Below are 23,625 nucleotides of genomic sequence, written 5' to 3'. Positions count from 1 at the left end.
TGTGCCCTGTTGGAAAGATAGATGACATTCTCAATGTATTCGTATTCTGTCATCTCCTTATTCCAACGGGTATCCTATCCAAACGTTGCAGTAACCGTTCCTTCATACAACACCAAAAAATAAGTAATGGTGGGTAAGGAAATTTCGGGAACTCATTTGTCTGATTAAATGATTAACATTAAAAGATAAGAGGTTAATGTAAGCCACTGCAAATGTGACATTGTGGTACAGTAATAATCGGTGTAACCGCTTGACTATTGAATTCAAGCACGCAAACGTTCATGCTTTGTGTCGTACAGGTGTTGGATGTCAGTTTGTGGCATGGAGTTCCACGCTTGTTGCACTTGGTCGATCTATACAAGGAAGGGTAATGCTGTTTGTTGATGTTGCAGGAGTTGCCGTCCGATGATGTCCAATAAGTGCTTAACTGGAGACAGAACTGGTGATCAAGCTGGCCGATCAAGCGGGCCAAGGTAACATGTCGACGCTGTAGAGCATGTGGACTTAAAACAGCTGTATGTGGGCGAGCGTTATCCTGTTAGAAAACAGGAATGCTCTTGATGAATTGGAGCAACACAGGTCGAATCTTCAGAGCGACGACTATTTTACAGTCTGGGTACGTGGGATAACCACAAGGGTGGTTCTGCTGTCATACTGAATCACTTCCCGGACCACAACTGCAGACGTCTAATGTGTCTCGCTTGCAGACAGGCTGGTTACAGCCCCTTAACTGGCCCCTTTCTAACAAACACACGGCTATCACTAGCACTATGGGACTTTACATCTGAGGACATCAGTCCCCAAGACTTAGAACTACTTAAACCTAACTAACCTAAAGAAATCACACACATCCATGCCCGAAGTAGGATTAGAACCTGCGACAGTAGCAGCCGCGCGGTTCTGGACTGAAGCCCCTAGAACAGTTCGGCCACAACGGCGGCCAAGTGTACCTCTGTGAGGCTGTGGCTTTTCTACTTCATAGCGAGTTGATTGTTGGGTGTAAGTTGTCCAGCTTTGGTACGGCGAGCGATTGGTTGAACTATGTGTGTCCTGTCTCTCCCCAGTTACAATCCGAAATATTCGGCGACTAAAGTGTCCTCTTTGGAAGTTTTTCCAGACTGCAGTATCGTGGCAATACTTTGACGAATATCAGAGAGTGGACTGTATCGTACACGTAACGTTTCTCAATTCTAACGACAGTAACAGTGCCTGTGACGCCACTGCAATGTGAACTGTTGGCGAGTAGCACCACCCTTCAATCATAAGATTAGTGTGTTCGGTGTGCCAACAACCTATCTCTCCCTAGGGAGTTTTTCGGTCCACCACACGAAGTCTTCAGTATCCTGTTTTCTTTGCAAGTAAGTAACTGAAATTTTTATCGTATATGCAGCTAAAACTGGTATTGTTCTCTATACTGAGGACTGTCACAGTACCTATAGTCGAAGCGACGGAAGTTCATTCCTAACAGCTGCAGTGGGCTGGGCATGCAGCTTAGAGGGGCTGTCTCAACCAATAAAGTAGCACGATCTTGTGAACGTCTCTTTGGCAACGCCTCATTGTTGTTACAGCTCTGTAGAAGGCTACTGTTTCCGCCTGTAACGGTTAGGGCTTCGCAGTTGAATGCTGGCAGCAGCACTGCGAGCTGCCATGGATCATCTTACGCCGTCTCTATTATAGCCTAAGTAATAAGAAAGGAAAGCTGAACTACCACAATGGTATATTAGGATTGTATTGAAAAAGCAGTTTCGGGTAGTACCGGGCAAAACAATATAAAAAATTTTACGGTTTTATTTAAAGACCAAGAAGAGTAAGTCAGGATGAAAATAACGGGAATTAAACCGTAGAAAGAGTCGGGCTGCATGAAATAACAATCGTGGAAGCGAGTAAGACATATTCAGATCCAGGTAACAAGGTGTAAGGCCTTACAGGAAAACAAGACGTGAGCATGAACCAGTTTTAGGAAACAATAAATTTTCGCCGAGAAATTCATTGTTGAACAAGACACAGTATACTACGATCACGTTAAAAATTTAGATAGCCAGGTTATGCCTTTGAGTAAAGATGTGGTCTTAAGCCTAGTGTTCAAGCATGCAGAGCAACTGTAAATTAAGCTGCGTTTCAATATGCAGAAATTAAGAAAAGGAAAGACTATTAATATGATTTTATTAAAACAAATAAAGACTTAAGGTACAGTATAGTTGAATACACGAGACTGTGGCGAGAAGCTGGTTTTAGCAAAGGAACATGTTGACAGATTCTTTGATAAAGCAGGTGAGCTAAAGGACAATGTACAGCTTCATGTCCTACGTAGTGTTCTAAGATTCTAAACTGCCAAATTCCAAAGGGAGAAAACATAAAAATTAACGAACATATCTCCTTTTGATGTGGAGTTTCATACCTCTGTTAAATAACGTATCGTGGTATAGCTTAATGTGAAGAATGTTGCAATAAAATCTTCAGAAAATATTACAATTTCGAAAAAGCTTCCGTGTCCGGTACTACCCAACCTTCCCCTATCTACGCAAACAATATGCTTGTCATGGTGAAAGGCGATGGTGCCTCGCCGGACAGTCACACCGACAGCCAGTCATAATACGAACTATCCTATTCGTACTGGCGAGAACAGGGCTCTCTTCCAGCTGTTCAATCATTTATATTGATTGTAAGTATGAAAAACATTGCGGCCATTCAGTAATGCTGTCACCACAGAAAATCCTGTAATTAGGAGCCTTCAAATGGTTTCTCTCGTTAATTGGTTTTCCAGAGTTCAATCACTGTTACTTTTCTTTCGTGAGGTTCTTCTAGAGAATTGTTTCCTTTGCCTTATCTAGAGTGTCCTCGCATGTCCATCAGGTTGGTTCATATCAGACTATTTGAGGCTTCCTTTATCTTTCGAGTGTCTAACAACCCTACCACAACAAAGGTCAAAAATTAATTATGACTGTAGTGTTGCTCATGCTGCTAAATATTGCATTTTCGGGCAACAACAAAGTTATATTATGTGGCAGAGCAAAGTTAATAAAGTCATTTCTTGAAATAATGGATAAACTAGGCACTCATATTTTCGTGCTTCCAGCGCTGGTCTCGGTGTGAACTCATGGCTCAATCGTCGAAAATCTAGGTAGTGATGATTCCAAGCAAGGATACAAAGAGGCCTAGGTGTTATTCTGTGATATTCAAAAGTTTTATAGATGTGTTTCATAAACTATTCTTGAAGATTAAACTTTTGCAAGTTAGGACAATGGTGATATAAAAAAGTAATCAGAACTCCGAATTTAAGTTACACTTCTTTCTTATTACTTTTGTTGCAATATCACGTAACTCGTTCCAAAACATCACTTCACGATATAAAACCTACTTTAAAATATCTTCCTCACTGTTAAAGTTCACATTTCATAAACTGACTACAATTTGCGTCTTTTTAACATGACGACCAGAGTTACAAGTGCGTCAAAGATCATAGTGACAAAAGAAAGAATACACATAAGAATAATATCATTGCAATATATACATATCGATCTATCGAAGTTCCTCTACATTGATGAAATCAGATCTGAATATTGTCACAGAAATATGTTAACTATTTTACAGAAACACATTGGAATATTGCTGGTATCGAGAGGTTGAGGTGAGGTGCCGTAATGGTTACGTAATTCAAGTACCATTACAAGGGGCTGGGAGGCATGTATGCTGTCGCTTGTGGGTAACATTTGGTTCCCGAGTTGCGATTTATTCTGTTCTACTGGTATACTGGTATACAACGTGATACTGGGATGTGTGTGTGTGTGTGGGGGGGGGGGGGGGGGCAGATCGAAGATGTCACCATCAGGAAATCTATCAAACGAAAGACAGGGTCTCAAGGCTACCAATCCTAGGTTTTTCTGTGGTAACATACGAAGGACATGAAAAATCTGGTTTGGCAACCGTGGTTAAAAGTAGCTGCCTAATGCATACCACTGACAAATGCCACTGAGTATAAACCTAGGGGACCTGAAAATCTGGAAAATATATAAGATTCGGGCTACACAAAATGTAATCAGGTTGAAGAAAAAGTGGCCAATTATTCAGAATGTCAGGATATACAATTCGTTTTGGACACAAACGAGAAGGCAACTTTCAATTCCGAAAAGTGGAATACAAGATCGTCTCCTGACTTCGCTACTCATGGAATAAAAGACACTGCCCATTAAGAAGGGTACTAGGGGGACTGCAGAACGTCAACACTTGCCAGTCATAATCGAGGTTTTCCTAACACTTCCAATAATAGATAGCCCATCACTCCCTCACTAGAACCTAAATTGGGCAGACCGGAGGAGGTATCAAGAATACGTGGGGAAAAAATCATCAATAGGATGAACCCGTATCCGGCAAGCTACAAAATATTTACCGGGCTAGTAATGACCACAGCTCAGCTACAACACCCACCCCTCGTGGACGAACAAAAGATTAAATTCCATGCTGGTGAGAACAATGTGAGATACTATTGGACAATTTTAAAAGGACAGAAGACAATGAAGTTGCTGAGCCTATAGTCGAACTCTTAGATCAGAAACGAGGTCAGTATACTCTATTAACATCACATATTCTGGTCGTAAGGGATGGAATTCACTACGAAAACTGGGAAGCGTGAACCAGATGAAAGTTGGCACTACCAGTGTCTCACCGAGCAAAGATAGCATCCACACTAAATAAGATATCAAAAAGAGAAATCAGAAACATGTGAAAAACTGTAAGGCCTCGGTATGGGTTATGTATTACCGGAATACATAAAAAATGCGAACAAAAGTGAATATCGACTATATTCTCCACGGAAATAGCTGACTCTCCAAAGCTACCGAAGATGGAAAGAGGCTTAGATGATTGCAAAACCAAGGAAAACAGCAGACGATCAGAAGAATTTTAGGTCAGTCTGTCTACTGTGTACAACCTGCAAACTGTTTGAGAAGTTATTGAGACTGCGATTAGTCCTACTTATCGAAAAGGTGCTGCTGGTGAAACAAATATTGGTTTTAGGAAGAATAGGAGTTCCTGTGAACACGTGTTGACGCTGACCACGTACATACAAAGGATCTTCAAAGGTGCCATGAAGACAATAGTAGTTCCGCTGTATCTATTACTATCTTTTGTCACAGTCTTGATTCAAGGGCTTTTGAGTAAACTCGCAAAACACACTAAATGCTAGCAACACTGAAGATCATGAAATCTGTGCCGTTGGAGGGAGTTCACCTGAGAAAGAAACACTATCATAACACTCCACTAAGGCCTTCCTCGAAGTTCAGTTCTCGCCCTCTTATTTTTCAATTTATACCCATTGGATCAACACAAGATACAGTCACGTGAATTTGCTTGTGACGATGATTTAACAATCAAAGACATTTGAAGGGCTAGAAGCTAATATTAATAGTGATCTACATACTATTCAAGGGTATTATACCAAATAGGCACTTGAAACTCAGTCTTTCCAAATCTGTAATTGTGACTACGCATCTTAACAGTGAAAAAGCTTACAGGAAGTTAAGCGATAAACTCAGACTTGAAAACGTCGGTAAGTGTTTGGGACTTAAACTTGGTCGTACAATTTTGTACAGGCACCATGTAGAAGTGAAGTAAGAACTGAAATACAGAAACCGTAAACCAACCGAAGTAGCAGGCATCACAAGGGGAAGCGATGGTCCCGGTGGAGGTTCGAGTCCTCCCTAGGGCATGGGTGTGTGTGTTTGTCCTTACGATAATGTAGGGTAAGTAGTGTGTAAGCTTAGGGCCTGATGACCTTAGCAGTTAAGTCCCACAAGATATCACACACATTTGAACAAATTTTGGGAAGCGACACAAACACTATGTGCACGTAGTGATTCTAATCTGCTCGACGTACCACACAGGCGTCTGATCGCCGCCGTTATCCTGAAGAACTGTTGACTGGGAAGATTTTTCCTAGCTGTAATCTTCAGCAACCTTGTCTCGTAAATCCTGGAATGTACCAACATTATGCAAAACCGTGGCAACGACTCAGTCAATACTATATTGCAGTGCCTATGTTAAAATGTACTGCTGCTGTCGACAGTCGTACGAAACACATGGAATGTATTCGCAATTGCAAATATGATCAGACTGTAATTGCACAACGTATTGGTGACGACGGAAATTGGTGCCAGACTGGGACTCGACTCGGATTTCCCGCTTTATGCGAGCGGTCACCTTAACCACCTCGGCCACCCGGGTATAACTCATGACCGAGCCAAACCCCCATATGTCAACATTTCTGTACGTACTGCACTTGCACAATTGCTCTGGTTCCTGCTCAGGGAGAGACTTATGATTATTGTCGCCACCTTGTCGTGGGATGAAAAACTATATTGCAGTGCCTGTGTGTTTTAAGATGTCCTCTGCAATATCCTTCAAGACTATGACAATAATCATAAGGCCCTCCCTGTGCGAGAATCACAGTAACTGTGCGGGTAATGGATGTACACACAGTGACATATGAAGGTTTGATCTCTGTTGGTCTATCATAGACAGGGGACATCGGCTGGTTAAGTAACTATCATGTCAATGAAATTCACCAAGAGCCGTGTAACGTAAGATGTTACTTTATTTTATTTTGATGGCTATCAGTTTCAGCATTTCATTATGTCATTTTCAGGTCCCATATGAATCTCTCCAAATAAAAAAAAATGTCATACGCAACTAGAAATCTCTCGATGTCGTGAATCCAGTAGTTACATTAGTGCTTCACTCGAAGTTGCAATTAAGTCTTCGAATAAAGCACTACGATAACGTCTGAATTCACGACATTTAGAGGTTTATGGCTCTATATGACACAGTCGTTTATTTGGAGAGATGCATATGGGGCCTGATGATGGCATAATGAAATGCTGAAACTAGTAGCCTTCAAAATAAAATAACATAGCATCTTACTTTACACGGCTGTTGGTGAATTTCATTGGCATTGACAATATGGAGGTTTGGCTCCCGCGGGATGTTCTCACATGGCCGAATTAGTTAAGGCGACTGCTTTCCTTTCCTTTCATTTAATGTGATTTCGTAATTTAATGCGCAGCCTGAAGTCCTTATATCCTTTTCAGTGCTCCATGTGCTGAAAATTTTCGTTATGTAACATTTGTTAGAAGAGCAGTAACTCCAAACAAACTTAGGCAACTTTGGCTCAAAAGTGTTCTGTGCTTGCTTGTTGTGATGCACAATCCAATACATGTCCCCATGTATATTGGGCATAGGCGGCTTTTGTATTGAAATACACTGCCTAAGACTGGACCTGTAGAACAGCTGAAAGAAATTTTTATTTCCTTTGTATTAAGGTACATTTGATTTTGTTTTATTTTACAACAGTATGTAACCTCTGGAGGTGAACATTTACTCTGTCAGTGAGGATGCCTCACCACAAATTACGCTTTTTTTTTCAATATTTCCAATTTCCGTCGGGTGTTTTCGATTCAGCAATTGACTATATAGTTAGCGGCGAAGAAAAAAAAAAAAAAAAAAGATTCCATGTAGCAGGAAATCTGGGTCCGAGTCCTGGTGATGTACAAATTTTCGTCATTACCAGTACATTACGCAACTGCAAACTGATGATATTCGCTACTGCTAATACATTTCTTGCATTCTACTCGAGCTACCTTGAGTTTAGGGATATACAGGGTGTTCAAAAAGTCTCTCCGCAGTGCCGTATGATTGTTAGCCGGGCGTGCCGTATGCCGCAGTGAATATACCGAAATGAAACTCAGTTAAGTACAAGTTATTAATTTATTGAATATTCATTGTTACATACAAATTTTCATATTAAATGTTGGAAGTGTCCCCCCCCTGTTGCTGAATACACAGTTCAATTCGTCTAATCATGTTTCCAAAGACAAGCTGTAACATTTCATTTGTAACAGAAGCAGTGAAAGTGGATATTGCAGTTTCCAATTTATCGATGGATTTTGGACGGTTTTTATAGACAGTTTTTATCACTGCACCCCAGAAGAAAAAGTCAGTTGGTGTTAGGACAGGCGATCGTGGAGGCCAAAGTCCCTGTAAAATTATGCAGTCACCAAAAACATCAGCAAACAGTGACATTGAAACGCGAGCTAAACTTAAAACTTAAATATTCACGTCAACACGTAACGACACACACCAACGATGCTACTGACGCTGGCTGAGATAAACGAAACAGTGGAATGTTGGGAGAATCCACTAGAAGGGAAGTAACCCAGGCAGGCGAACAGTCATATGGCACTGCGGAGAGACTTTTTGAACACCCCGTACTACTTGAAGAATAACTGAAGGATGAACTTAATGTATACCCCTCTGGTGTTCGAACGGAAAACCACAGAACTTTGATAATTTGTTGATCCGTTCCAATAGATAAACTACCAATGCTCCGAATCATGGGCAAAATCGTGGTAAATAATTTATGAAACTGTTTGTGGTTCGCGTTACCACCAGCATTCAACAACCCGTAATCCGATTTTTTGACTTAAGCCCTCACCTGAGGAGGAGGGTTCATCCTTACTATCAGACTATATCCCCTGCCATTCCAATACACTATGACCAGGTTTCAACTGCATGACCTTATTTTGTATTTAGTAACTAGCGGAATTTATTACTGAACCTGTAGCCCATAAATCTCAGCTCTCCAGAGATTTCCAGAAGACTTTTGATACCGTTCCTCACAAGCGACTATTAATCAAATTTCGTGCGTCTTAGTTGTGTTACTGGATTCGTGATTTCCTCTCAGAGAGGTCACAGTTCGTAGTGATAGACAGTAAATCATCGGGTAGAACGGAAGTGATATCTGGTGTTCCGCAAGGTAGTGTCATAGACCCTCTGCTGCTCCTGATTTACATAAATGATGAAGGTGATAATCTGAGCAGCCCCGTTAGATTGTTTGCAGATGATGCTGTAATTTACCGTCTAGTAAAATCATCAGACGATCAGTTACAATTACAAAATGATCTAGAGAGAATTTCTGTATGGTGCGAAAGGTGACAATTGGCCTACACAAAGAAAAGTGCGAGGTAATCCACATGGGTACTTGGGCGTACGATAAATCGCACAAATCTAAGGGTTGTCAATTCGACTAAATACCTAGGAATTACAATTACCATCAGCTTAAATTGGAAAGGCCACGTAGATAATATTGTGGGGAAGGCGAAACAAAGACTGCGCTTTGTAGGCAGAACACTTAGAATATGCGACAAACCCACTAAAGAGACAGCCGGCATTACACTTGTCCGTCCTGTGCTGGAATATTACTGGGTGGTGTGCGATGCTTACCGGGTAGGATTGACGGAGGACATGGTAAAACTGCAAAGAAGGGCAGCTCGTTTCGTGTTATCGCGTAATAGGGGTGAGAGTGTCACTGATATGATACGCCAGTTGTGGTGGCAGTCACTGAAACAAAGGCGATTTTCTTTGCAGCGACATCTATTTACGAAATTTGAATCACCAACTTTCTCTTCCGAATGCGAAGATATTTTGTTCACAACCACCTACGTAGGGAGATATGATCATCATAATAAAATAGGAGAAATCACAGCTCGAACGGAAAGATTTAGGTGTTCCTTTTTCCCACGTGCCATTCGGGAGTGGAATTGTGGAAAAGTAGTATGAAAATGGTTCTATGAACCCTCTGCCAGGCACTTAAGCGTGAATTGCAGAGTAACCATGCAGATGTAGATGTAGAATGGCAACTAGATTCTAAGATCCCACTGCTTTCCTGCACACTGGTGAGTAAGGCGAAACAATTGAAAGGTGGCTACACTGAGCCACTGCGCCAGAGATTGCGCCAAAGAGTATTATTCTGCCGCCTCCACAGTGCTTGGAGAGAACTCGTAGAAGTCAGTGCTTGTCCAGAGCTCGTAGTAGAGTGCCTGTTAAGAACTCGTAGCAGAGGAGTGTTTGTTGAGATGTGCTAGTAGGCAGTGCTTGCTGAGATGTGATACTGAAGAGTCTTGTTGAGATGTGGTAGTAGAGACTCGGTGTGGAGATATATTGTAAGGAGTGATTTTCATCAATATAAATGAGGTAACAAACTCCGTTTCTTTTTATTTCAGTTTCCTAAATAATGCGTCATTACAGGTTCAGTCAACAAAGCATCTGGCGTGTGTTCTTGTATTAGAGTTTAATTCTGCTTTCCTTACGCAATTATAGTATTTGTAATTTTCTTTTATCACGTCAGTAAAATTGGTATTTAAAAATTCTTGTCTTGTTGAAGAAGAACCGTGCCAGATGTGCGTTGAGTCATACTTCCACATACAGAACAGTTATACTTGTGCTTTGGTTTCGTAGGTTTCATAGTTGCTGGGGACTTAATTAATTAATTGTGTTAACGAAAATTTTCATTTCATTCTTTGTTGTTGTTCTTTGCAGTCAGATAGCGTAATAATACTAGTCAGGGCCAACCGATTACGAAACAGCGTAATCGGACATACAGTAACTAAAAATATTTGCATAATATTTAATTAAGCCCCCATGCACGTGGCGACCCTGCCAGGATCGTCCCTTGGAATTCTTCTGATTGTAAAAATAGTAGACAGTAGTATTGTTGTAGTATTTTGTAGTTTAGTAATTGTAGTCTATTTTGAATGTGTAGATTTGGTAATAGGCATTCTTCTAATGGTATTTTTCAAAATTTAATTTTTATTGTCTTGTCTATGGGTTTGACAATTTAGGGCAATTATTTCAATTGTTCGATTAATCGTGTTTGAGGGAAACTTTTCATATAAATGGTATTGTTGGAGATAAAGAGTCATTGTGTGTAATTTTCGTACAGTGACGAGTTTGGTATATTTTGTAAATGATTACGCGATCAATGAAAAAGGCAAAAATGATGAATAGTGTGAATGACGAAATTGTTAACATGGCGAACTCGCCAACACAGGAGAACAGTGTGATGAATGATGAAGTGGAAAACAATTTAATAAGTCGGGAAAATAGTCCGGAATCATTTCAAAATTTTTCTCAATCAGAAAATTCACAGAATACGAGATTAACGATAGAAGATTCTGAAATAGTATCGAACACAGATAGCTTTACAGCTATGCAGAAGGAAGTTAGTTTTGTGGGAAATGTTAGGGGTGAAAAGAATTTCGAACCGGCTAACATGGAGCAGTTGATGGGTGTAATATTAAATTTGGGATCAGAATTAAAAACACGGTTAGACTCACAAATGGGAACAATGGAAAAACGGTTAGACTCACTGGGATCAGAAATAGGAACAATTAAAACAGAGATGGAAACAATGGAAACACGGTTAGACTCACGAATAGGGACATGTTTCAAAAACATGAAAGATGAATTAAAGAAAGAAATCAGAGAAGAAGTACAACCGATTTTGAATGCTCACAATAATAGATTAGTTGCAGTGGAGATTAGACAAAGGGAACAGGATAGAGAACAGGAAGAAAGAGATCGCGTGATAGTACAGAAATTTTCAGAGTTAAATTTACAATGTGCAAAAGATAAGGAAGAAATATTTGAGAGAATCGAGGAATCCGTGCCAAATGACAGATTAAATAACCTAACACAACAATATGAACAGTTAACTAACAAATGTGTCAGTACTGAAACCGAGTCACGACACTTATGGAAGACGTAAATAAACAGAAAAAAAAATAGGTGACTTTTCGGAAAGAGTTGAGGAGATTTCAGACAAATTGACAAGTCTTAGTTTAAATGGGGACAAAGACTCAGATGATACAGCACCATTGCCATTTGCAGAAACCGAAGAGTATCAGAACATAAATAAGCATGTTGAAAATCAGGGAAAGCTTAATGAACGCGTTAAAAGGGAAGTTGAGGCATTACGAAAGCAAGTCAAGCAAATTGAAGGCGAAATCGTAGGAAAAGATATCAGAAGAAATTTGGAATCACAGATAGCAGTGGGCTTTGAAGAAAATAATTTATTTCATTTACGAGAAGCAACAAGAGAGCGCCAGGCGCGTGAATTTAACAATAATCGACATTCGGACTGGGACAGACGCTGTAGGTCTTTGTCGCCACGAGGCGAGAACTTTGACGTTAAACACTTCTTAACTGTTCGGAAGATTAAGATATTTCGCAATTCTAAGAATGACATACATCCATGTGCATGGTTAGATCAATTTATGTACGCACTTCCGCCAAAGTTGCCACTAAGTCACAAACTTGAAATTATGTGCAGCTATTAAGGTCCTCAGGGGATTCACTACTCTAAGTGAATATGTGCCGTAGCGGGCATAGGGCCCCGAGCTGTAGTGGTGCTATTTCTCTTTTAGTTTTCTGTACCGCTGCCTACTCTTTTACTATTCTTTGCATCTGTCAAAACAACTCTTTGACTATCAATCTATCTAGAGAGTAAGTAAACAATAACCTGATATGACTAATTTACCCAAAAGTGACTTCGGAAATTACCGTTTGGACTTACTGTATCTTCAGCAGGATTCATTCGTAGCTTAAACGAAATTTTACCTGTTTCTCTTCGTGACAATATTACTTCATATGTTGACGATATTCTTATTGCTAAACGTTCTTGGAGTGAGCATAACAAAATTTTGGATTCATCATTACGTATTTTTGGAAGAGTTAGCATTACAGTGAACTTAGAAAAATCTGAATTTGGTCGTTCTCAGGTGAAATTTCTCGGTCACTTTATTTCTACAGAAGGTATTCTTCCTGATCCAAAGAAATTAGACGCTATTCGTAACTATGCTGTTCCTACCACAAAACGTGAGGTTCGTAGTTTCCAAAATTTTTGTGGAATGATACTTTCGAAAAATTTTTATGGAATGACATACTTTCGAGAAACCAACAGTTTACGTAAACACACGGAGAATGCAAGGATACCGCGCTGTGTTTTGGCGGCGGCATATACTCAAAGCAACAGTCAAGTCTGCGCGCCGCACAAGGCAATCGTTGACCGCAAACAATAGCTTCCTACGTCACGCGCCTACAGCTGATCGAGCGCTCAGTGCGAATGCACTGACAGCCGTAAACAAATACACAGTTTAATTTCTCCGATTAAATTCAGTATAAAGCTATAGTGACTTGATGAATTATGTTATTAACATTCAGTATTTTTCAGGATACGGTTCTATAAAATATTTAAGAACTTCAGGTAAATTCTGTGTGTCTTCGACGTTAAGAGGACTTGCTATCGAGAAATTTTCAGAAAGAATGTAATTTCGAAGAAGAAACTAATAAACTAAAAAAGGTAACTATTAATTGAGTTCATTTTTCAGGTAACATATTTCCACTTAGGTACGTACTTTAGACGTAATTAGCTGCTCGCGATTACGTGATTCATACTTTGTGCTAATTTCATGTTCTATGAAATTACTTGTGAAGCGACGTGCTTGCGTACGTTAACTGATTTTGACAATGATTATTAATGAACTGGGTTGTAACTTGTATTTTGTGGAATGACATACTTTCGAGAAACCAACAGTTTACGTAAACACACGGAGAATGCAAGGATACCGCGCTGTGACTTCATAGAAGTCACATGAGCTGGAGGTTTTATGGAAGCTGGCTGCACTGCTTTTTCACTGATGTCATATTTTTTAATTATGTGCCTGCTGTGCTTATTTATTTAAATTATAATTGTCACCTGATTAATTGTGCTGATGTGGTTAGGTATGTGAGTTATACTTTGTGATTTATCTGCTTGCACCTTCATGTTTACTTATTAAGATTACATATCAACATTTATTTGCTTATGCTGATATGATGCTAATGACCTGTTTGCTGCTATGCGTATGGATTGCATATTTATACATTTCTGTTTGTCGTCACAACTACTCTTTAATTTGGTATATAGCAATGCTGATGTACAGTGTACGAACATAGAGTTTAGGTCACACTATGGTATTAATTATAGATTGTTCGCTTGGCAGAGCCTCGTTGTAAGAATTGTGCTGCATCCACTTGTTGACATTCTGTTCTCTACTGGTATATTTACTCGCTATTGCATGTTTTGCTTACGCTCAGTGCCTTATATTTTTAAGATAAGAAAATGAACTGTTATAATTCGACGAACGACTTTAATACAAGAAACTTCATAGAAGTCACATGAGCTGTATAAATTTATGCTAATAGGAAGGAAGCTAACGACATGACATACCAAAACTAGGTTTAGACCATTGACAGTTATTACACTGCATTTTTCGTGAGCAATTGAAATAGGAAGTGACACTTGACACAAGAAATACTCCACATGTTTGCTTCTGTTTGCCATAATTCTTGAAGTGGTGTACACACTGTGAAATATTATGATCATTCACACTCCGTAATCGTACTTAATTACTGAGAGTTATTCGAACTAAGTCTGTTAGAGGTCATGTATGCATTTCTTTGTTTATAATTCATAATGAGTAGAAGATTTGGGTCAGATGGATTACACAGAGGTTGTGTGTTGACAGTGTGTCTTCGGATTATATGGGATGATGAGGTTTGTATTAGGATTTTATCTGTACTTGTTCGAGGAGACTGACTAGAGGAAAGAGTTGTTATGGAAGTGAAATGATATTCGTAATAAGGTTTATATGTATCGATGTATTGAAGAGGTATTATTGAGGTATTATTGAGATCATGTGAAGTTGATGATTATTGGAGTTTTTGTGAACAAGAGGTAAGGTAAATGATATTGATAATAAGGTTTATATGTATCGACGTAAGAGGTATTATTGAAGTATTGAGATTATGTGATGCTGATGATTGTTGGAGTTTTGGTATATAAGAGGTAAAGTAAGTGAGGAGCATATTTTTTTTTTGTTGGTCATATGGAACAAGGAGAATGAAGATAGCAGACTAGAACACTAAAGTAGAAGGAAGGTAGTCTATACACACACTTTGTTAAATCACTAAGCAGTATATACTTTTTTTTTTTTTTTGGACAGAGGAAGTAATTGCATATCTTGGCTCACTGACAGTTGTTCAGCAACAGTACATTTTGATCTGGCTTGGCAAACATTGGTCTTGACATGATGACTATGACGTTGACTAACTATTATTGACTGTTATACATTGCTGCCACTACTACTTGATACACAAGATGAACATCAAATTTTGACAGAATTGCATTTACAGTTAACACTATTCAATTACGCAGTAGTACTTAATGTGGATGAGAGATGAGTGAGTGTGTTTTGTGTGTTTTCCTTTCCTAATCCTACCCACCTATCTCCTAAATATTATTTTATTTGTTTGTAGTGGCTTGCACTGACACCCATAAATATTACTGGTTTACTGATATTTCAGTATTTGTAATAGTTAATATGACAATTATCTGATATCATTTGTGTGTTTATTAGAATTTATATGTCTAGTGTGTAAAAGCATTTGTATGTGTATTCAAACTATTGTTCATGCCTGAACTGTCTGATTAGTGATGGTGAATATTATGAACTGTTACCTGCACCTCTTCAACGTAATGGGTGCCACTTAGAAACGTTTAGTTTCTGCTGATGAACTGTGTGATCAGTGATAGTGAATATTATGGACTGTTACTTGTACTTTTTCTACATGATTGGTGCCACTAGGACATGTTTAATTTCTGCTTATAAACTCTGATGAACTGTGTGATCAGTGATAGTGAATATTATGGACTGTTACTTGTACTTTTTCTACATGATTGGTGCCACTAGGACATGTTTAATTTGTGCTTATATACTCTGATGAACAGTGTGATCAATGATAGTGAATATCATGGACTGCTCTCTGGACCTGCTCATCATTGCTAGGTGCAACTGATGGACTACTTGTATTGAAATGAAGTCACTTGTTGGTGTCTGCACCTGCTCAACATTACTGGGTGCACAGATGAAGCTACTTCTATGGAAATGATGTCACTTGCCGGTGTCTGCACCTACTCAACATTGCTGGGTGCCACTGTTAGAAATGTTTCTACTGAAATGATGTTACTTTTTGCTGTCTGCACCTACTCAACATTGCTGGGTGCCACTGATGGATTGCTTCTACTGAACTAATGTGACTTGTTGCTGTGTGTACCTCTTCAACATTGTTGGGTGCCACAGATGGAACTGCTTCTACTGAAATAATGTCACTTCTTGCTGTCTGCACCTGCTCAACATTGCTGGGTGCCACTAATGGAACTGCTTCTACTGAACTAATGTGACTTGTTGCTGGGTGTACCTGCTCAACTTTACTGGGTGCCACTGATGGACGGCTTCTACTGAAAAGATGCCACCTGTTGGTGTCTTTTTTTGTATAAACTAATCATTGAAAGCATCTTATGTGAACATTTGTATAAACTGATTTTTTGTGTATTGTGTGAACTCTTATGTAAAGTCACATGTATGAAAAGAAGTTGTATTGCTTACTGTATTTCATATATTAGGTTATTGAAAGGTCAGTGCAAAGCCAAAATTTTAACTAATTATGTGATATTTAGGTATTAATATTATCTTTTATTTTTGTCTGTATTTTTGTGGACGAATTTGGTGGTATTTTCACCACCAATGCTGGCAAAAATACCATCAAATTCTGGCCTGTGGAGGAGGGGCATATGAAAGGTGGCTACACTGAGCCACTGCACCAGAGATTGCGCGAAAGAGTATTATTCTGCCGCCTCCACAGTGCTTGGAGAGAACTCGTAGAAGTCAGTGCTTGTCCAGAGCTCGTAGTAGAGTGCCTGTTAAGAACTCGTAGCAGAGGAGTGTTTGTTGAGATGTGCTAGTAGGCAGTGCTTGCTGAGATGTGATACTGAAGAGTCTTGTTGAGATGTGGTAGTAGAGAGTCGGTGTGGAGATATATTGTAAGGAGTGATTTTCATCAATATAAGTGAGGTAACAAACTCCGTTTCTTTTTATTTCAGTGTCCTAAATAATGCGTCATTACAGGTTCAATCAACAAAGCATCTGGCGTGTGTTCTTGTATTAGAGTTTAATTCTGCTTTCCTTACGCAATTATAGTATTTGTAATTTTCTTTTATCACGTCAGTAAAATTGGTATTTAAAAATTCTTGTCTTGTTGAAGAAGAACCGTGCCAGATGTGCGTTGAGTCATACTTCCACATACAGAACAGGTATACTTGTGCTTTGGTTTCGTAGGTTTCATAGTTGCTGGGGATTTAATTAATTAATTGTGTTAACGAAAACTTTCATTTCATTCTTTGTTGTTGTTCTTTGCAGTCAGATAGCGTAATAATACTAGTCAGGGCCAACCGATTACGAAACAGCGTAATCGGACATACAGTAACTAAAAATATTTGCATAATATTTAATTAAGCCCCCATGCACAATCTCCAAGGGTGCCAATTATCTCGACGACATTGGTGACTCGTAACGAGCAGCCCAAAGAGCCATTGAACGACGCACGCAGCTCGACGACCCTATCCTCTGCTGCTTGACTACGGGCTTTTAACTCATACTGTACTTTTTCCTTTTTAAGACACGGTTGGCCAACATCTCTGGGCTGCACACTTTGTGATGAAGACACCTGTAACCAAGACTCAGAAATAGACACTACATACAAAAATACCAAAAATATGGACCTCATCCTTAACAAACAAAAAATTAAATTATTAATAATAATATCTGGCAGTATGCATGAAAACACGCTGTGTTGCCGGTGAATGGTTGAGAGTAAGGAGCTGGGAGTGCAAGAGCCAGGGGATAAAAATACTTACTCCACAGGAAAAAATGATTTTCTTTCTAGAGGCAGTAGTTCACCAAGACAATAAAACCTGCACAAGTTTATCGTCATGAGGCTTAACAATAAATACAAGGAATTAATGACATGGCCAAATGGCAGTTAGAGAACGGTGATGTAGGTACATCACAGTCAGGAGCTAGCCTCTGTTACCATGTCTGGACACGCACTCGTACGACAAACTTGAGAACTTCATACAGTAGACAGCCTCACGTGGTAACTACAACATTTGAAAGGGAGTTCTCATTAGACGTGGGAAAGAATAACTGATAATTGGAAATGTCGTGTGGCTAAGGCCTCACGTCGGGTAGACCGTTCGCCTGGTGCAGGTCTTTCGATTTGACGCCACTTCGGCGACCTGCGCGTCGATGGGGATGAAATGATGATGATTAGAACAACACAACACCCAGTCCCTGAGCGGAGAAAATCTCCGACCCAGCCGGGAATCGAACCTGGGCCTTTAGGATTGACAGTCTGTCACGCTGACCACTCAGCTACCGGGGCGGACAATATCTGATACAAAAATATACATAAATATTGACAGATCATCATATTACATATAAAACATGCAAAACGCAAAATATTCAGAGTTCTGGATAGATGTTTATGAAAATTTGATAACATTAAAGAACGGAACTATTAACCTTGTAACACTTTGGTTCAGGCAATAATTAACGCCGAAATTCTGAGGATGAGTGCACCAAATCCAATAGCAGTGATTTGCAACTTTACATATTGTAGTGGAAACACAACTAGGGCCATACCACACTACCACGGCAATGAAGATATCAGTGGTGCTTCGCAAGAGAATAAGTTTGGCTAAGATTTCTATTATGCAAACACAGAACAACACAGAACCATTGAAAGAGTGTGTTTCAGAAGGCTTCCCACCAAATTTATAATCTTCGACGCTCTGTCGCCAATAGCGGTTGCACGTTACATATTTAGCTATTTCAGAGTGCTTTTATAGTTAGTTAACTCTTAAGCTAGTAGTAGTAGATTGTGTGCAGACGCAGGAGGAGCTAGCTGTAATTCGCGAGCAGCTGGAGACACCTTCGGCCCCGGCCAACCGTCTTCAGGCTGCTGTCTCGGCCAGTACTCGTGGTGGATAACCTGGCGCATCAACCGAGACATCTCAGGTGCCGCTTGTTTCGCGCACGCCCTCTGCTGCCCAGACACCCAACAACGAGCACGACGAGGGGATGCGCCTTCATCTCGCGTTGAAAGGCGCCCGTATCGCTCGTGCCGGAGAGTCAGTGTGCTCCTGCAGCAGTATCCGAGCAGGCACGCGGTGTCAGGAGTTTACTAGTTATCGGGAGATCATGTATTGAGAGCGTTATGGAATACCTTAGGTAAATAGCGCCTGGGGCTGGAAAGAAGTCCAATGCGAACTTGATATACAGAATGAGATTTTCACTCTGCAGCGGGGTGTATGCTCTTATGAAACTTTAAGGCACATTAAAACTGTGTGCCTGACCGAGACTCGAACTCGGGACATTTGCCTTTCGCGAGTTCCGCCAGTAATCCGTCTCCTGCCTTCCGTAAATCTCAGAAGCTCTCCTGCGAACTTTGTAAAAGTAACACTTCTGGAAACATCACCCAGGCTGTGGCTAAGCCATATCTCCGCGTATCCTTTCTTCAAACAAAAAAACAAAAAAACAAAAAAATCTGAGGTCATCAGTCCCCTAGACTTAGAACTACCTAAACCTAAATAGCTTAAGGACATCACACACATCCATGCCCGAGGCAAGATTCGAACCTGCGACCATAGCAGCAGCGCGGTTCTGGACTGAAGCACCTAGAGCCGCTCGGCCACAACGGCCGGCTATCCTTTCTTCCAGCAGTGCTAGTTCTGCAAGGTTCGCAGAAGAGCCTCAGTGAAGTTTGGAAGGTAGGAGAAGAGGTACTGGCAGAATTGAAGCTGTGAGGACGGTTCATGAGTCGTGTTCGGGTAGCTCAATTGGTAGAGCACTTGTCCGCCAAAGGTCCTGATTTCGAGTCTAAGCTTGTTATTTCTGTCAGGTTGCCTTACCCGAGATCTGCAGAAGGGCCCGTCTGCCGCTATTGAGCATGCAGGGAGCCGTCATCTGCAGTTGTAACTCACGTCGTAAATGGAATGGATTGGATTCTGAGGCTATCTTCAGTTCGGACGAGCGACTGACAGAAGCTGTGAAGACTCGCGAGGAGCTAAGACAACCCGCAATTTGCATCGTCGTACCTACCGGTTCTTTGCTTTGGAGCCGTATGGAGCGCCTAAGAGTGTCCGTCGATTCTGTGACGGTGTTGATTGCAGATTGCGGGACCTGCGTTGTTGTGTGGAGCGTTGTAGGACTCCTCTTGAGAGCTCCGGGGTCCACTACACGAAGGAAGCTGCTACTGGGGTAGCAGAGTACTTGTGGAGTGCACAAATACACTTTTTTCGGCTAGGCGGTCCTCTGATGAATGGTCGCCAGTCGGCACACAGAGAGCGAAATGAGACCTCATACAAAGACAGGACACTCTGACTGTCAAAATTTTAACAGTGGATTTCCGAAGTGTTCACAACTATGTTCCTGATCTTAGTGCCCTCCACAAAAATGGTCTCGCTCAGATTATTCTCGGAACCGATATCTGGCTAAAATCCGAAGTAGAAAGCTCCGAAATATCTTATGAGACATGGAACATATATTGAAAAAGCAAATCAGACTCCACAAAAGATGACTGTTCATTGCAGTCGAAATAGATATTGTGCAGTCGCCATGCATAGTGTATCTGTCGAGGTCGAAATTGAATCTAACTGCAAAGTTATCTGGACTCGAGTAACAGTATAGCTACAAAAGGGACCTTTTCGACAGTGTCAGTGTAGACACAGGGATTAGTGATAATTCTTTCATCATAACAGCTATAGTTGCGAAAGTTAATTATTCATCAAGTAGGCTAGGATAGTATTTTTGCTACAAAGAGCAGGAAATCAGCTGTAAGCATTCCATTTGGACAATGAATAGACAATTAGTTGCAATACGATAGACGTAGGCAAACTGTAGTGATTGTAAATCACACTCTGGAGAAGTATGTGCTGAGTCAGTGGATTAAGGATGGAAATTTGCACTCTCTCATCAAAAAAAAAGAATGTTCAAATAGTCTCTGGCAGAAGATAGGAGAGTTTCGTGCGTCTGTTAAACGGTCGGTGCACGAAGCGTACATGATCTTTCACCGTCATACCTCAGCAGATTTTGCCGAGACTCCGAGAAAATTACGGTCCTATGGAAAATCGTTAAGTGGGTCGGATGCTTCTATCCAGTCTGTCGTTAACCAGTCCGGTGTGGCTATAGAAAACAGCAAAAGGAAAGATGAACTCTAAAATTACGCGTTTAAAAAATAGCTCATACAGGAGGATCGTACAACCATACCGTTGTTTGCCGTCGCAGCGAGTCCCGTATGACGGACATAGACATCCCTGGTGTACCGAAACAACTCAAAGAGTTGAATACAAATAAGTCGCTCTGCACAGATGGAATTCCAGTTCGGTTTTACAGAGACTACGCTACGGAATTTACATTTGAATTTGCATTTTCATTTGCATTTGTTGCCTATCTCGTCCAGCCTAAAGTCCCAAGGGACGGCAAAAAGCGCAGGTGACTCCTGTGTATAAGAAGGCCAAAAGACCGGACCCGAAAAATTACAGATTAATATCCTTAACATCGATTTGCTATATCATTGTTAAACATGTTCTGATACGGAAGGTGATAAATTTCTTTGACAATGAGAAGCTTATATGCACAAACCGCCGCTGTTTTCGGTCGTGCAAAACTCAGCTCGGCATTTTTTCGTATTACGTTCTGTGAACCACTGAGGAAGGGCAACAGGCTATTTCCATACTGCTAGATTTTCTTAAAGTCTTTGACATGATGCCTAACTGCAAACCATTAACGAAGGTTTGGGCATACGAAATGGATTGCCAGATGTGTGAGCGGCTTGAAGACTTTTTAAGTAATAGAAACCAACGAGCTGAATTCGACAGTGCGTGTTCATCAATGACAAGGGTATCGTCAGAAGTGGCTCAGGTAAATGTGACATGACGGCTCCTATTCCCTATATTTGTACATCAGCGGTGTGAAGGGCGGGGTAAGGGGCAGTCTTCTGCTGTTTACTGTTGACGCCGTGTTGCACGGGAAGGGAAGGTTGTCGAGTGACTGCAGGAGAATGCCAAATGCCTTAGACAAATATATATATATATATATATATATATATATATATATATATATATATACTAAGATGGTATCTGTTCTTTTGGACATGTCCGATCTTAGTATATATATAGTTAAGGCCCGCCGGCCACTTGACCATCTTATTCTTCTGTGTGAATGCACAAACAGTGCATGGGGGCTTAATTATTTATAATGAATGCAAATACTTTTTAAATTTTAGTCGCTGTCTGTCCGGTTACGCAGTCTCGTAACCGGTTGGCCCTGACCAGTATTTGTACGCAATCTGACTGCATAGAACAACAAAGAATGAAAGAAAACTTCCGTTAACACAGTTAATTAATTAAGTCCCCAGCAACTATAAAACCTACGAAACAATAAAACACAAGTGTATCTGTTCTGTGTGTGGAAGTGTGATTCAAAGTACACATCTGGCACGGTTCTTCCTCAATAAGACCAGATATTTTAAACACCATTTATACTGAAGTAATTAAAAAAATCAGAAATACTATAATTGCACATAGAAACCAGAAATACAGTATAATACAAGAACACGAGCCAGATGCTTTGTTGACTGAACCTGTGACCAAGAGGCATTATTGTTTAAGACATTGAAATAATAAAAAAAAAGGAATTTTTTTTACCTTCATATATATTGACGAAAAGCACACTCTGATCATTACAGCATCCCCAATCCACCAATATCTGGTGTCTAGCCCATTAAAACAATATGACAACATCTGAACAAGCACTCTCCATGGAAACCTCTCAACAACGACTCACCACTGCTACATCTCAATAGCACTCTCCACCACGACTTCTCGAAAAGAACTGCCAGTGGAGGTGGCTGAATAATACTCTTTGGCGCAATCTCTGGCACTGTGGCTCAGTGTAGCCACCTTTCAACAGTGCCCGAACTCTTACGGGAATCGGCAACGCGCCGCGAGTAACGAGTATAATCGGCGGGGGCACTTCTAATGTAGTGCGGGACAATACGTTGAGAATGTGGGTATCGCGGGAGGCGTACCAGAGATAAATCCCTGCAGTCGCGCTATTCTCTGTGTCCTCGGTGGCTCAGATGGATAGAGCGTCTGCCATGTAAGCAGGAGATCCCGGGTTCGAGTCCCGGTCGAGGCACACATCTATCCCTGTTGACATATGTCAGCGCCTGTAAGCAGCTAAGGTTGTTCATTTCATTGTAATGCTTTAGACAAAATTAGTATTTGCTGTGATGAATGGTGGCTTGCTCTAAACGTAGAAACGTAAGTTGTTGAAGATGAGTGGGGAAACTATCAGGGGTAATATTCGAATACAGAATTAGTAGTGTGGTACTTGACCCAGCCACATCGATTAAATATGTAAACGTATCGTCGTAAGGCCCTATGAAATGAAGGAAGGCAGTAAGGCAGGTGAATGACCCGCCAGGGTAGATTCCTGGACTCGGGTAGGCGCACCGGCCCCAGATCGAATCCGCCCGGCCGATTAACGACGAGGGCCAGTGTGCTGGCCAGCCTGGATGTGCGTTTTAGGCGGTTTTCCACATCCCACCAGGTGAATACCGGGCTGGTCCCCACGTTCCTGCGGTTGTAGGCGCTTCAGTCTGGAACCGCGACACCGTTACAGTAGCAGGTTCGAATCCTGACTCGGGCATGGGTGTGTGTGATGTCCTTAGGTTAGTTAGGTTTAAGTAGTTCTAAGTTCTAGGGGACTGATGACCATAGATGTTAAGTCCCATAGTGCTCAGAGCTATTTGAACCATTTGAACCCACGTTCCGCCTCAATTGCACGCGTCGCA

The 23,625-nt window shown here is 40.8% G+C and overlaps 1 non-coding gene across 1 annotated transcript; it reads left to right on the top strand.

Moving 5' to 3' along the window:
• The first annotated feature begins 22,893 nt into the window (after nucleotides 1-22,893).
• Nucleotides 22,894-22,967, top strand: Trnat-ugu (transfer RNA threonine (anticodon UGU)). The gene has a single exon. It is a non-coding gene; the product is annotated as a tRNA-Thr (tRNA).
• The last annotated feature ends 658 nt before the right edge of the window (nucleotides 22,968-23,625 follow it).

This window comes from Schistocerca serialis, chromosome 1 (genome assembly GCF_023864345.2).
Source record: "Schistocerca serialis cubense isolate TAMUIC-IGC-003099 chromosome 1, iqSchSeri2.2, whole genome shotgun sequence".
NCBI lineage: Eukaryota > Metazoa > Arthropoda > Insecta > Orthoptera > Acrididae > Schistocerca > Schistocerca serialis.
The sequence above is the reverse complement of the archived record's forward strand: the minus strand, read 5'-3'. Positions and strand labels throughout refer to the sequence as shown.